Source organism: Microtus pennsylvanicus, chromosome 7 (genome assembly GCF_037038515.1).
Source record: "Microtus pennsylvanicus isolate mMicPen1 chromosome 7, mMicPen1.hap1, whole genome shotgun sequence".
NCBI classification, from domain to species: domain Eukaryota; kingdom Metazoa; phylum Chordata; class Mammalia; order Rodentia; family Cricetidae; genus Microtus; species Microtus pennsylvanicus.
The window spans coordinates 108,623,764-108,638,662 of record NC_134585.1 but is presented as its reverse complement, the minus strand read 5'-3'; the positions used below and the strand labels follow the sequence as shown (position 1 = coordinate 108,638,662).

Here is a 14,899-nt window from a genome sequence, read left to right as displayed (position 1 = left end):
CTGAACTCTTCAAGGCTTTTATCATGAAGGTATGTTGGATTTTGTTGAATGCTTTTCAGCATCTAATGTGATATTATATTTTTTTCTTTCAGTTTATTTATATGGTGGATTACATTGATAAGATTTCTTGACAAAATTGGGAGCATTGTGGTGGGGGGAGTAGTGAGGGTAGAAGGGGAAAATGAGTGGAAAAGGGGAGGGGGAGGAGAACTTGAGGGAATGGAATAGTGGAGTTGGAGGAAGGACAGAGATGAGAGCAAGGAAAGAGACATTTTGATTGTGGGAGCCATTATGGGGCTAGCAGTTTTGATTCTACTGCATGGACAGGCTTTGTGGGAGCCTAGTCTGTTTGGATGCTCACCTTCCTGGACCTTGGTGAAGGGGGGAGGACTTTGGACTTTCCATAGGGCAGGGAAGCCTGATTGCTCTTTGGATTAGAGAGGGAGGGGGAGAGGGAGTGGGGGGGAGTGGAGGGAAGTGGGAGGAGGTGAGGAGATGGAAATTTTTAATAATAAATAAATAAATAAATAAAAACAAATGTTAGCTACGTGAGAAAAACCCTTCCATTGCTGACAGAAATATGAAAAGAAGTTAGAGTCAGTTATTGAGATAAAAACCAGAATGATGAAGGAAGTGACAGAGAAGCCACCAGTAATGTTTTCTCTCCCAGTCTTCATTCTAAAAGTGCTGATATTCTCACTCAACCCTTACCTACAACTTCCTGTCTCCTATGTGTCCTCAGTCCTTAAGACAGCTATGATTAATTTTGGTTAGCTAGTGGCTAGCTCTGCCTGTTGACTTAAAGCAAACTTCATTGCCAGAATATCATCAAAATTTCATGCAACAACAACAACACACACAGAACAAAGAGACGTACAGGAAATGTAGGACACCATGAACAAAAACCAGTCTTCAAATTATAGGCATAAAGGATGGTGAAGAATTCCAGGTCAATAAACAGTAAATTCAGGAAAATCACAGAAGAAAAATTTGCCAGGCTAAGTAAAGACATGAGTACACAGATATATAGAACATGGACAAGATCAGAAATGAAAAAACCCCAAACTTATCATAATTAAAATAGTAAACATATAGCAAAAAAGTGTGTTGAAAACGGCAAAGGAAAAAAGGCACCAGTCATATATAAAGGAAAATCCACCAGAATAAGAACTGATTTTTCAACTGAATATTTGAAACCTAGAAGAGCATGGACTAATACATTCCAGTTCCTAAAAGATGATGACAAGCCTAGACTATGATACTCAGTAAAATTGTCTGTCATAATTGAAAGATAAAGAAAAACCTACCATGCTATAAACTGCCTAAAATTAATATCTATAACCTTTGACTTACAGTCTGTTCTGCCTATGGGAGGTGCTGGGGTTGGTGGCTATCCCAATTGCCTTCAGAGAAGCTTCATTTTGCAACCAATGGAAAGAGATGTAGCTCCACATTCAGACACTAGGTGGAGCTTGGGGAATCCTGCAGATGTGGGGAGAAAGGATTGTAGGAGCAAGAGGGATCAAGGATACCACAGGAAAACTCACAGAATTAACTAACACAGGCGCATTGGAACTCGTAGAGACTGAACCAACAAACACTAAGCCATATTTTTCAGTGAAGAGAGGCTTGAGCATAGCGGAGAGATTATGGATATATAGAACATGGACAAGATCAGAAATGAAATTATTAAGATACACCACTGAGAGCACAAATTAACAACATTAAGGCCAACAATTGTCAAGTGGTACTTTGCAGTAGGGAATCCTTCAGTCAATAGCCTTAAAGATACCAACTTACTTGGATGTGGTCTCTTATACGATAAGTGAAGCCATAAAGCTCGTCCTCTCTTTCTCCCAGCTGCTGGATTCAGTTTCTATTCCCCATTTTTGCAGAGGACTGGGATCTGTGATCTAACCTAAATAAATAACTCTTTATTACACTCAATTCTGAGTTAGCATGCATTTACTTTATAGCATCCAACTTCATCTGGCACACATATAAATCCTAACTCCACACCTACTGGGATAGGTCCAAAATTTCCAAAAGGTCCACGACCCAGGCCTGCCTGGCTTGATTTTACCTACTAAACAGTTTTTATTTATTTACTTATTTATTTATTTTTTGTCAAACCTCCCCACACAGAGCTACCACATGGTGATTTGGCAATTTCTTGGGCTTGTGAACACTTTCCCCTTCCCCACCGCTGTCCTTGATGTCTTGTATAACTTCTAGTTTGTGTTCCCTGCTTGCAAGCTCTTGGATACTTGATATTCTGGCCACCAGAAAACTCTCTCCATGCACAGAATTAATTTAATTGCTTTAAATTTGTCATGTAAAGCATATTTGTCAGTATTAAACCAGGCACCAATACATGGAACGAAAGCGGTACAGTACTGTTCACTCTGCTGCTGGTCTATCCACGGCACATCTGCAACCACGGCACCTGCTGGCCAATAAAGATTATTAAACCTACAATAATTTATTGAAATCTAATGGAGTTTAGTAAATCAATAAATTTGACAGTCATACAATGGATGATAATATCACCTTTCAGGAATTTAATAACCTTTTAATTTATACTATGAATGGTATCCTGCAAGGCTTATATGGTTTTTCTAATACATCCATTTATTGGCTATTGGGAGTTAGCTTTGATTTTCATATTATACCCTTAAGAAAATGGTTTGATAACAGAGGCAAGAATGAGGCACTTTTAGAAATTTTATATTAATAATGTAATAATGAACAGCTAGCTAGCTGGCAGGATTAAAAGCATCAAAAATCAAAAGGTAGCTGAAAAATTAATATTATTGAAAAGGATAACATTAATTTGACAGACAAAATTTAATCCACGTCAAAGAGTACTGAGCAATTGTCTAAAAGAATTTATTCTGTTGAATTTGACAATCAAAATCTGTTAAAAAGTTATGATAAGTTAACAGATAGTGTGTCTCTCCAGGAAGGCAATCTGCATGCTATCCAAATAATGTCCAAGGATGAGATGTCATCTTTAAAGGAAAAGCTTCATACCTTGGAATCATAAGTGCAGAATGAGGACCAGAGGCTAGGTGCATCATCAACGAGATCATTAGAAATATATACAGCCCAAGAGATTTAGGCTCTACAAAAGACAGTAGTCAAATCATTTGAAACAACTGAGGAAATGATCAGAGCGGATGAGCAGGGGGTGAAGGTACAAGGACAGGATTTGACATTGCCAGTACATGTCAGAGTCCGAGATGACTTGCCAAGGGTTTTAGTTCTTACCCTAAAGATGGACACTAAAGAGAAATTTCACACACTAGCTCAGAGTTGAGTATAACAAAGGATTGTTTATTTAGGGGTAGACTCACAGATCACAGTCCTCTACTCGAATGGGGAAATCAGCAACCGTATCTAGCAGCCAGAAGAAAGGGAGGGTGTGCGGTTTACATAGGCACTTATAGTATAAAATGCCATGCCCAAGTGGGCAGGTAACTTAAATGTACGGTTGCTGAGTTGCCCACAAAGAGAGCTGTGAACCAAGAGCAGGAGAAAAGGATCCTGAAATTGCCACAGAAGATGGAAACTGCTACATGAAGCGTCACAGACGCAATTGATGCAAACAAAAATAGATGAACTGTGGTTGCTTGTCTCACCTTCTCATATTTCAGAAATAAATTACTTTATCTCCAGGATCTGTCAAATGGTCCTGAAGGGGATACTTTTCTGAACATATCACTACAGCTTCCAGGTAATGACTTGTCAAGCAAAGGGGTTAAAGACTATTATATTCAAGAGCTCAGTAGGGAAAGTTCCTTCCACTCTAGTACTGAAGCCATCTGGGAAGTATGTAAAGAGACTGTGAAGGCCTCCTCCAAAAAGTCTTACCAGATTCAGAAATTGGAAGAGCAAAATGAAAAATTACAGGTGGAAGTAAAAGGCTACAGGGATGAGAACAATGAGCTGCAAGCAAAGGAGAGTGAGGATAAGCATAACAGTCACCAATTGGAAGAGAAAGAAAGTCTTATACAGCAGCCCAGAGAAGAACTGCCAGAAAAATGTGTTAGTCTTTGCGTTCAAGGACAGTTGTAGTCAAAAGAGAGCAAGCTCTTTCAGAGCTTACTCAGGATGCTGTGTGCTATAAGGTAAAAATAAAGGAACTTGAGATGATGGTAGAGAGCCCAAAAGAGGTGTGTAGGCGCTTAGCCAAATTAGAGTAAGGCATTTTAAAGAAGGAATCTGTCATCTTAAAGCTGGAAGCAAGTCTGAAGGAATTGGAAGCAAATCACTAGGATCACATCAAAAACACCAAAGATTTAAATGAAAAGGAAATCAAGTTGAAGGAAGAAATCACACAGTTGACAAATAATTTGCACAATATGAAACAGTCACTTCAGTTAAAGGAAGACAAAAGAGAAATTAACAGACAAAAAAACCCAGAAAAATTGGAAGAAGAGCTTGTTGCAAACCATGTTCTTACTCAGAATCTCCAAGCAAATCTTCAGAGGAAGAAAAGAGACTATGCTGAGCTGAAAGAGAAACTCACCGATGCCAAAAAGCAGCTTGAGAAGGTACAGAAGGATGTACCTGTAATGCATGATGCAGATAAATTATTGAGGATTAAAATTAATGAACTGGAGAAAAAGAAAAACCAGTATTCTCCGGAAATAGAGATAAAACAGCAGACCATCCAGCAGCTCAAGGACCAGTTAAACAATCACAAAATGGAAGAAACTGTACAACAGTTGGAGAGAGTGTGCAAAGATCCCAGCGTTAAAGAGAAGGTGACTGAAGTCATGAGACCGACACTAGAAGAGCAAGAACAAACTCAGGTGGAACAAGACCAGTGCTTGAAGCCAAGTTAGAGGAAGCTGCTTGGCAAGCCAAAGAATTGGATAAGTGGAAAGACAAATTCCAAGATCTAGAAGCTAGAGGTAACGAAAGGTCAACTAAGACCCTGTGGAGGACCCAGGTGCACTTAGGAAGAAGCTCAGTAAACTTCAGGATGAGCTGCAGAAATTCAAAGAGAAATATAAACCTGATAGAAAGAAGTGGTTAGAAGAAAAGGTGATCCTTACCACTCAAGCAAAAGAAACTGAAAACCTACGAAACAGAGAAATGAAAAAAAAATATGCCGAAGATGGGAGTGCTGTTTAAAGCTACAGAATGAAGCGGAAACCCTAACAGCACAACTGTAGAGAAAACGGGTGACCTTCAAGTGGAGAGAGGAGCGGACCGCCCATCACAGCTGTGGAGGTGCAGATGAAGGCGGTGCTCTCCACAGCAAGCACAAGGACAAGGAAGTCCAGCCACTGACAAGGGCTGCAGCAGAGAGCGCAGGGCCAGAAAACCAAACCGTGAATCTCAAGCCTGAGCATTCATTAGATCTTGGTGTAGTTGAAACTGAACCTCAATCAACAAGCTTTGAAATATCTAGGAAGGCAGCAGAGGATGGATCTGTAGTTCTCGACTTTTGTGAAGTTTCAACTGAAAATGTGCAAAGCACTCGATTTCCAAAATCTGAATTGGAGTTTCAGTTTACACTTTTGCAGCCAAACAGAATGGCAGTGAAGCCCCCTGGTTGTGCTATACTGGTCACAGTAAACATTCCCAAGGCACGGAAGAGGAAATGTAATGAAATAGACGAGGACTTGGTGAAATGTGAAAATAAGAATTCTAGACCCAGAAATAACATGCAGTTCCCTGCTTCAGAGCGTAGATATTCTTCTATGAAAAAGGATCAAAAGGCTTTCTTATGCCCATCATCTAAGAAAACATATTCTTTATGGAGTCAGGCAGATCTACAGTTAGTGCTGACATAACCTCTAAGAAAGAGAGGGAACACTACAGCATTTGGAGACTTCTTGCCTTCTCCAACAATTCTTCTATCCAAAGCAAAACAGGTAATTGAAACAACGAGTTCTCCAAAGAACCAAGTAAAGAAAACTTGTCTCAGCTAAAAAAAAACGCAAACAAATTATACATAAATAAAATTTCATCTCCCATATCTCACATCAATATATCTGGACAAGTGATTTTAATGGAACAGAAAGTAAAAGAAAGTGATCATCAGATTCTCAAATGACGGCTTCAAACAAGAACAGCCAAATAAATTGCTTTGGGAGACTGTTTCAATGTCAATTTTATATTCACAATTATTGTAAATTTTAAGTTTTAAAAGTTAATTGTATATATTATGTGTTAAATGCCTCTGTATAGATTGGCATTTTATATATAATTTTAATACAATAAATTTATCAACAGTAAAAACGAACAAATATCAAGTATAAAAATTAAAATTACAACCATCAACAACAATATCAAGCAAGAAATGTGATAAATGTCTCAATAATTATCCTATCCTAAGGAGTCTAAGTCTTGTATTATAGATAACTTGGCCAATCATGATAAGAAAATAACTATGACTATCTAGTCTTCAACCCCATCAAAGACCCGAAAAGAGAAATAATATTACTTGAGTAAGCAGGTAGTACAATCAAACAACTTCCAAAACGAGCAATAAACAACAGAGACAACTGGTTACCTGGGTAATCACCCAAAGTCTGATTTTCAATGTTGAAGCAGACAACTTTAGCTAAGTCTTAGAGTAACTGACAGACGATTTTCAGAGGCAGGAAAGTTTTCAAAACCATCTTACCCTGTATTGGCAGGATTTGACAGTCTTTTTTCTTGTATCCTGATTGTCCTGTCTGGACATCATGCATTTTGTCAGTGGTCCATGCATGTGCAGTTCCTTGCCCAAAGGTCAGTTTTGCTAAGAAGAAAACAAGCTACAAGTGGTGCTCAACATTCTCTCAGAAATAGATTGGTTCTGCCAGGAGCGATCATGTCTCACATCAATAGAACCCTAAGTTATTAAAATGCCACATTCTACAGTTCTTTAAAGTGGCTGAAGATTACCTATCTATGCAGAATACAATCTGTATGTATCTAAAGAACTATCTAACTATAAGTATGACAAATGTGGATGGCTATTGACCTATAATTCGTAATATTTATATAGCTTAAAGACTAAGACTTCATATAAGAATATGAAACAATCTTTAAACAACTGTGCAACAAATGAGATCAATGACCTCAAAATGTATCAATATATAAAATGTCTTAAGCAGAGGTAGAAACATGCATACATGCATACAACATGACAAAGTAACTTTGCCAAAGGTATACAAATATTGTAGACAAAATAGGAACATATTCAATATAATTTAAGTTTGTATTAATATACAGGAGTCTTTACCAATATGAATCACCTATAAATAATACCTTACAAGTATTCATTCTGGTACTCACTATTATTATTAGTGTGAGTAAGCTCACACTAATCTATTATTCCATCCAATTTCTCTTTTTTTTCAAATATATCCCTTAGCCTACAAAAATTTCCCCCAACCCCCATACCTATACCAATTATAATCAACCCCTAATTGATGTCTACCTTACTTAAATCTTCTGATTTGTACCATGCATTTCCTGATTTTTTTTTGCATCAGTATAGAATGTACAGTTTTCAGTCTATACAATTGTGTCCCATAAAATGCGGGGAAGGATCCAAATAGTTCTCTTTATAAGGTTAATTCTATTGCTTTTGGAGTAAGTGCTGTTAATATCTCCTAAAAAATTAGCACAAGCTCTTTGCCAAGGTTCATTGTCTTCCCATATTTTTTAATTTCATCAGTAATGAAAGGCACTATAATCTATGCTGGGTCTATACCTGCTAGTTGATTAAGTCTCAAATGTTCTTTTTTGATTAATTCAACAACATCCAAGTGTTACTCTATTTTGGGAAATGAAACAAGAGATACAACATAATAGAAAGAGAGAGATGCATTGGTTTTGTGGAGTAGCAAACATTCAGCTCAGTCATTACTACTATCCTCTATAGCCTGACCATCTAAGGGTTCTTAAATTCTCATTCACTGAGCTTCATGGGACCACTGGGCTTGAAGAATTATGAGTATTCTATCTTAGAAGAAGTCTAAGATTCTCCAAACTCTCAAAAAGAATATATACAATTTCTTAACTTAACTGTCAGAGTGCACAACTAGCCACCTCCAGCTGGAGATTAGGCTTATGAGGTGGGTGATTGGGGGCATAAACAAAGCCCAAACTTTTATCATAGTCCAGTAATGTCTATACTGGACCATCATACTTATTTTTGACCACTACAGGGTCTGCCTACTATCTGGTATGCTACTTCTCCAACTGGGGCCAATATCAGCCAGGCCTGGAGTATTTTATGCCTAATAACATTGGACCCTTGCCTGTCTGCTCACCTGATCTATACTTTTGCTGGGATGCAGAACAATGAGATCACCACCATAGGATGATAAGCTTCTACACAGCTTTCAATGACCTAAAAAACAGGTAAAAGAAACAGATAAATATCTAAAATAGTATCATCCGGAACAGTTGTTGCCAAGTAACAGTTCCTTTGAAGATATTACTCAAAAGTGACTTTAACAAGTCAATGTTTATCTATCTATCTATCTATCTATCTATCTATCTATCTATCTATCTATCTATCTATCTATCTATCATCTATCTTCATCATCATCATCATCATCTATCATCTATCTATCATCTTTTACTCATTAAAATTAATTTTGAGAATTTGTATAATACATTCAAATCATATCACTTCCTTCTCAAACCTCCCAAGATTCTCTCTTTCTCTACCTATGCAACTTTAGTGTCCTCAGTTTTGTTTTAAACATAGTCTAATTTGTGCTGTCTATATATTCTTGAGTGTGTGGGAACCTACTGGAATGTGGTTTGCCTACAAGTCACACCACTCTCCCAGAGCCTATCATTTGGCACCAGTGCTTCAGCTGAAAATGTGACCTCACACCCACCTTTCTTTCCATGCATGTATTTTGTCTGGCTTGAGATTTTGGTTGTCCTGTGCACGCTGTTCCAACAGCAGTGAATTCATACGTGCAACTTCCCTGTTATATCTGGAAAACACTTTTTTTTTTACTGTAGTCCACCGTCTCTGTTTCTTTCTACCCCCTCTTCTGTGATATTTCCCTGTTTGATTTATGGCATGCCCCACGTGATGAAACTCACAAAGGCATCATTGTCAGGATGAAGAACCTGTGGATAGACAGGATCTTTTGATTTCCTGTTGATGCAAATGGTTTTCAACATATAATACAGTGCTGTGAATTGTAGGCCCTACGTTGTAGAGATAAGCTCTGAACTCATTCTTTCTATCTCACTAAACGTTTGCGTGGTTAACCAACATCTCTTTAATCCTTTCTTACCCTGCTTAAACATTATAACTTCAATATGATAGTTTTTGCTTCATTAATATATTTTATTTTGTCATGTTCAGCTATCTTTTAGAAGTCTGTTCTTTTGTAATAATAGACAGAAAGAGATTGAATAGAGAGGGAAAAGTAAAGGTGGAGGAATGGGAGTTGTTGAGGGGGGAGAAACAATAATCAGGGTGTATTTTATGAGAAAGGAATCTATTTCCAATAAAAGCAAAAGATAAAATTCTGCCATTACTTCTGAGTTCAAATATTTTAAATTTTGCTTATAAGTGAGATCTTGTATTAGTTGTTAGTCTGTGCCTTGTTATTTTCAGTTAACATATCTTTAAAGTTAAAAATTTTGCTGAAAATGGCAGCCTTTATTCTTTTAAAGATTGAATAACATAATTCATTGCATATCATAGCACATAACTTTTAAAGTTTCATTCTTTTCTAGACTTTTGCAGTGATTATGTACCTCAAACAACTAAGAGTAATGCTACAATGAATATTGAAGTGCTTTCATAGACAATATGGCTTATCTGTTCTGTTTTTGATAAAATCCACTCAGTAACGTTTTGGTTTGCATTTCTCTTATGAATAATGGATCAACTATTTTTATATATCTTTAGGACATTTATATTATTTTTAAAAAATGTCTACTTGGGGTCTTCTACCTTTACAATTAGGTTCTTTTCTTGCTATTGAGATGAGTTCTTGATATATTTGGGATAGCATCCTTAGTAAGATAAATGGTTTGCAGATATTTTCTCCCATTTATTAAGCTGAAAATCAATGTACTTCAAGATCCAGTCCATCACTCATGGGTATATATACTCAATGAACTCTACCTCTTACTCTAGAAATACTTGATTATCATACATGGTCACTGCTGTAGTATTTATAAGAGCCAGAAATGGGAAACAGCCCAGATTACCATCAACTGATGAGTAGATAATGAAAACATGACACATTTATACAATATAGTATTATTCAGCTCTCAAGAAAAATGAAATTTGCAGCTAAATGGATGGAGTTAGAAGCCATCATCCTGAACAAGGTAACCCAGACTTAAAGGATAATCATTATATATTTTCTCTTACATGTGGATGTTTGACTTTAAGCTTAAATGTGCATGCTTCCTGTGAATAGCCACAGAGATTAGGTAATTAAAGGGATTAGGCAGGAGGGTACATTCTTTCAAAGGAATAAATACAATATAGTTATAAATAGATAAAAGGAAAATAGAATAGGAGGTTTAAATGGGGGAGGGGATGGTGGGCAGAATAAAGGAAAGAATAAGGGGAGTGCCAATCTATACTAAAGGCTTTTTGAAAACCTACCACTATACAAGATTTATATATATATATATGTATAAAGATATTTTCCTTTTATTGAAGCTAGATCTTTTATCATATACTATATCAGAATTATACTTTCCCCTTCCTTTTCTCCTCCCATTCTTTCCTACTTCCCTTCCCAGGAAGATCTACTCTCTTTCTGTCTTTCGTTAGAAAAGAAAAGTCTTCTAAGAGATATTAATTAAACATGACAAGAATAAGATATAATAAGGTAAAGGAAAGACTACCATTTTGAAGTTGAACATGGAAAACTAACAGTAGGAAAAGATTGCCAAGCACAGGTATCTAGAGATAATGTCCACTCTGGGAATGGCAAAAGTAGAAGGTCTCAATCTTCTGAATTATGTAGAAGTTGTGGCAATGGCCAGATTTGCACCAATGAATGTACATATACAAAAGACAGATAAGGCAACCTGATACCTTTGGGAACCTCCTTTGGGGGCTCTCACAGGCTCCCTAGTCAAAGGTGGTCCAGTCATCCCTAGTCACTCTGGTGGACATGTCTCACCAGAAAAATTAAAATATCCACTGGCATCTGTAAAATACCATACTGTTCTGAATGATGGGATAAACATGGAAGATGAATCAAAAATTCCAATAGGAAACAAGAAACGTATATTTTGCCAAACTTATAGAATTTGGAAAATTAAAATATGTACACCACACCATTGACACTTATTCAGGTTTTCAATGGGCAATTGTCATTAGCTACGAAAAAGTTGATTCAATAATCACACATTTACTAGAAATTCTGGCCATCATGGCTATATTTGCACCAATGAAAATGGACAATGGTTCAGCATATGACTCTAAGAAAATGTAACATTTTTTCTTATTATAATATAAAACATATTATAGGCATACTAAACAATTCTACAAGTCAGGCAGTTATAGAAAGAACAAACCATACTATAAAGGAAATGTTAAACAAACAGAAAGGGATGGTAAATACCCCCATAAATAGATTATATAATGGTTTTCCTTAATGCTAATGAGAAAGGAACAGCAGCAGTAGAGAGACAATGGATAATAGAAAAAACTTTTGAATTAATTTAGCCAGTGTATTTCAAGGATGTGTTGACTTCACAATGGAAACCAGGAGATGTGCTACAGTGGGCAAGGGGTTTTCTTCTCCTGTTTCTACAGGAGAAGAAAAGCTATGGGTATCATTACAATTAATAATGATTTGGTTTTGAAAAAGAGAAACATCTAGAGAAAGGGAAATTAAATCTCATCCACAGAGGTGACAACTAGACACATGGTAAGGAAACCTTATAATGTTTGGGGCAGGGTTCTGTTACTGTCTTTGCAGAAAATATTCATCTTTAAAAAGTTGAGAGACATTGGACATCTAGATGCCTAAAGAAGAAAAGATAGCTACCCTTTTTTTTAAAAAAAGGATAGCTATCCTTAAAGAATCACCAAGCAAAGCAAAATCTGACTTGTTATGTGATGTTGTTGGCATGGTAAAATTTGATTACCTGAACATGTATATATCTCTATTTAAAAATCAAAGCTGGGTTTAGAGTTGGATGATAGCTATTCTTCTCTAAACCCAAGTATGTTGTTAAAAGAAAAAATTCAGAGTTTCTGTCTCATGTCAGGAGTCATTTCATATGGGACAGAAAGAAAAATGTACTTATGAAAAATTTTCTTTTCTCCATACCCATTTTTGTTTTTATCATATCTTCTTTTAACATATGTCTATATAAATGATACTCAAGTTTTCTACAATGAATAATAAATTTTTTGGTAGTAATCATTGAAGTTTCCAGGAAGAAGATGGAGCCCCATAACACAACTCCACCTGGTTGATATGACATCATGATGCTGATAGTGCTACTTTAAGATCAGTTTTGTGTACCAGTTACTCAAGATGGTTTCAACTTGGTCAGCTTAAATGATGAACCTTCTTACAACATTCTGGCCAGAACTTCATATAGGAACCTCAGGAAAACCCTATTGACTACTCAGAGACTATTTGCAAATAAATAGACAGTAATCTTGAAACTTTTTTTTACTGATTTTTATTGAGCTCTACATTTTTCTTTGCTCCTCTCCCTGCCTTGCCCCTCTCCACTTCAACCCTCCCCCAAGGTTCCCATGCTCACAATTTACTTATGAGATCTTGTCTTTTTCTACTTTCCATGTAGAATAGATTTATGTAAGTCTGTCTTAGCATCCTCATTGTTGTCTAAGTTCTCTGAGATTGTGGTTTGAAGGCTGGTTTTCTTTGCTTTATATTTAAAAAACCACCTATGAGTGAGTACATGTGATAATTGTCTTTCTGGGTCTGGCTTACCTCACTCAAAATAATATTTTCTAGCTTCATCCATTTTCCTGAAAAATTCAAGATGTTATTATTATTTTTTTCTGTGTAGTACTCCATTGTGTAAATGTACCATATTTTCCTTATCCATTCTTTGGTCTAGGGGAATTTAGGTTGTTTCCAGTTTCTGGGTATGGCAAATAATGCTGCTATGAACATAGTTGAGCTCATGTCCTTGTGGCATGATTGAGCTTCCTTTGGATATATACAAAAAATGTAGTATTACTGGGTCTTGAGGAAGGTTGTTACATAATTTTCTGAGAAATCGCCACACTGACATTCAAAGGGGTTGTACCAGCTTGCACTCTCACCAGCAATGCAGAAGTGTTCTTTTTACCCCACAACCTCTCCAGCATAAGTTGTCATCAGTGTTTTTGATCTTGGCCATTTTTACAGGTGTAAGATGGAATCTCAGAGTTGTTTTAATTTGTATTTCTCTGATGACTAAGGAAATGGCTTTCAGCCATTTTAGATTCATCTTTTGAGAGTTCTTTGTTTAGGTCTGTACTCCATTTTTAATTAGATTATGTGTTCATTTAGATGATGTGTTCAATTTCTGGAGTTCTTTGTATATTTTGGAGATCAGACCTCTGTCTGATGTAAGGTTAGTGAAGATCTTTTCTCATTCTGTAAGCTGTCATTTTGTCTTGTTTATCATGTCCTTTGCCTTACAGAAGCTTTTCAGTTTCAGGAGGTCCAATTTATTAATTGCTTCTTTCAGTGTCTATGCTGCTGGGGTTATATTTAGGAAGTGGTCTCCTGTGTCAATGCGTTCAAGTGTACTTCCCACTTTCTCTTCTATAAGATTCAGTGTGGCTGGCTTTATGTTGAGGTCTTTGATCCATTTGGACTTGAGTTTTGTGCATGGTGATAGATCTGAGTCTATTTTCATTTTTTTACATGTTGATACCCAGTTATGCCAGCACCATTTGTTAAATATGCTTTCTCTTTTTCCATTTGATATTTTTTGCTTCTTTGTCAAAATTCAGGTATTTGAAGGAGTGTATATTAATATACATACATTTTGTTTGGTTCCATTGGTCCTCCTGTCTATTTTTATACCAATACCATGCTGTTTTCAGTACTGTAGCCCTGTAGTAGAGTTTGAAGTCAGGGATTGTAATGCCTCCAGAAGTTCTTTTATTTTACAGGATTGTTTTGGTTATCCTGGTTTTTTTTTTTTTTTTTTTTTTTTTTTTGCTTTTCCATATGAAGTTGAGTACTGTTCTTTTGAGTTCTGTGAAGAATTTTGCTGGGATTTTTATGGGCAATGCATTGAATCTATAGATTGCTTTTTGGTAAGATTTCCATTTTTACTATGTTAATTCTGCCTACCCAAAAGCATAGGAGATCTTTCTACATTCTGGTGTCTTCTTCAATTTCTTTCTTTAAAGATTTAAAGTTTTTGTCATATAAGTCTTATACTTGTTTGGTTGTAATTACTCCAAGATATTTTATGGTATTTGTGGCTATTGTTAAGGGTGTTGTTTCTCTGATTTCTTTCCCAGCTCTTTTATCATCATGTACAGGAGGGCTACTAATTTTTTGAGTTAATCTTGTATCCGGCTACATTGCTGAAAGTGTTTAGGAGTTGTAGAAGTTTCTTGGTAGAATTTTTGGGATCGCTTATGTAAACTATCATGTCATCAGCAAATAGTGAGAGTTTGACTTCTTCTTGTCTGATTTGTATCCCCTTTATCTCCTTTTGGTGTATTATTGCTCTAGCTAAGACCTCAAGAACTCTATTGAATAGATATGAAGATAGTGGAAAACTTTGTCTTGTTCCTGATTTCAGTGGAATCGCTGGGAGTTTTTTCTCAATTTAGTTTGATGTTGGCTGTTGGATTACTGTATATTGCCTTTATTATGTTTAGGTATGTTCCTTTTAGTAATGTTTTCCTGTGGTTTGTGTATCAAGGTAATTGTAGCCTCATAAAATGGCCACA

At 36.3% G+C, this 14,899-nt stretch overlaps 1 pseudogene; it reads left to right on the top strand.

The window, feature by feature from the left end:
* The first annotated feature begins 23 nt into the window (after positions 1-23).
* LOC142854050 (kinesin-like protein KIF20B pseudogene) lies at positions 24-6,097 on the top strand (annotated as a pseudogene).
* Positions 6,098-14,899: the final 8,802 nt, after the last annotated feature.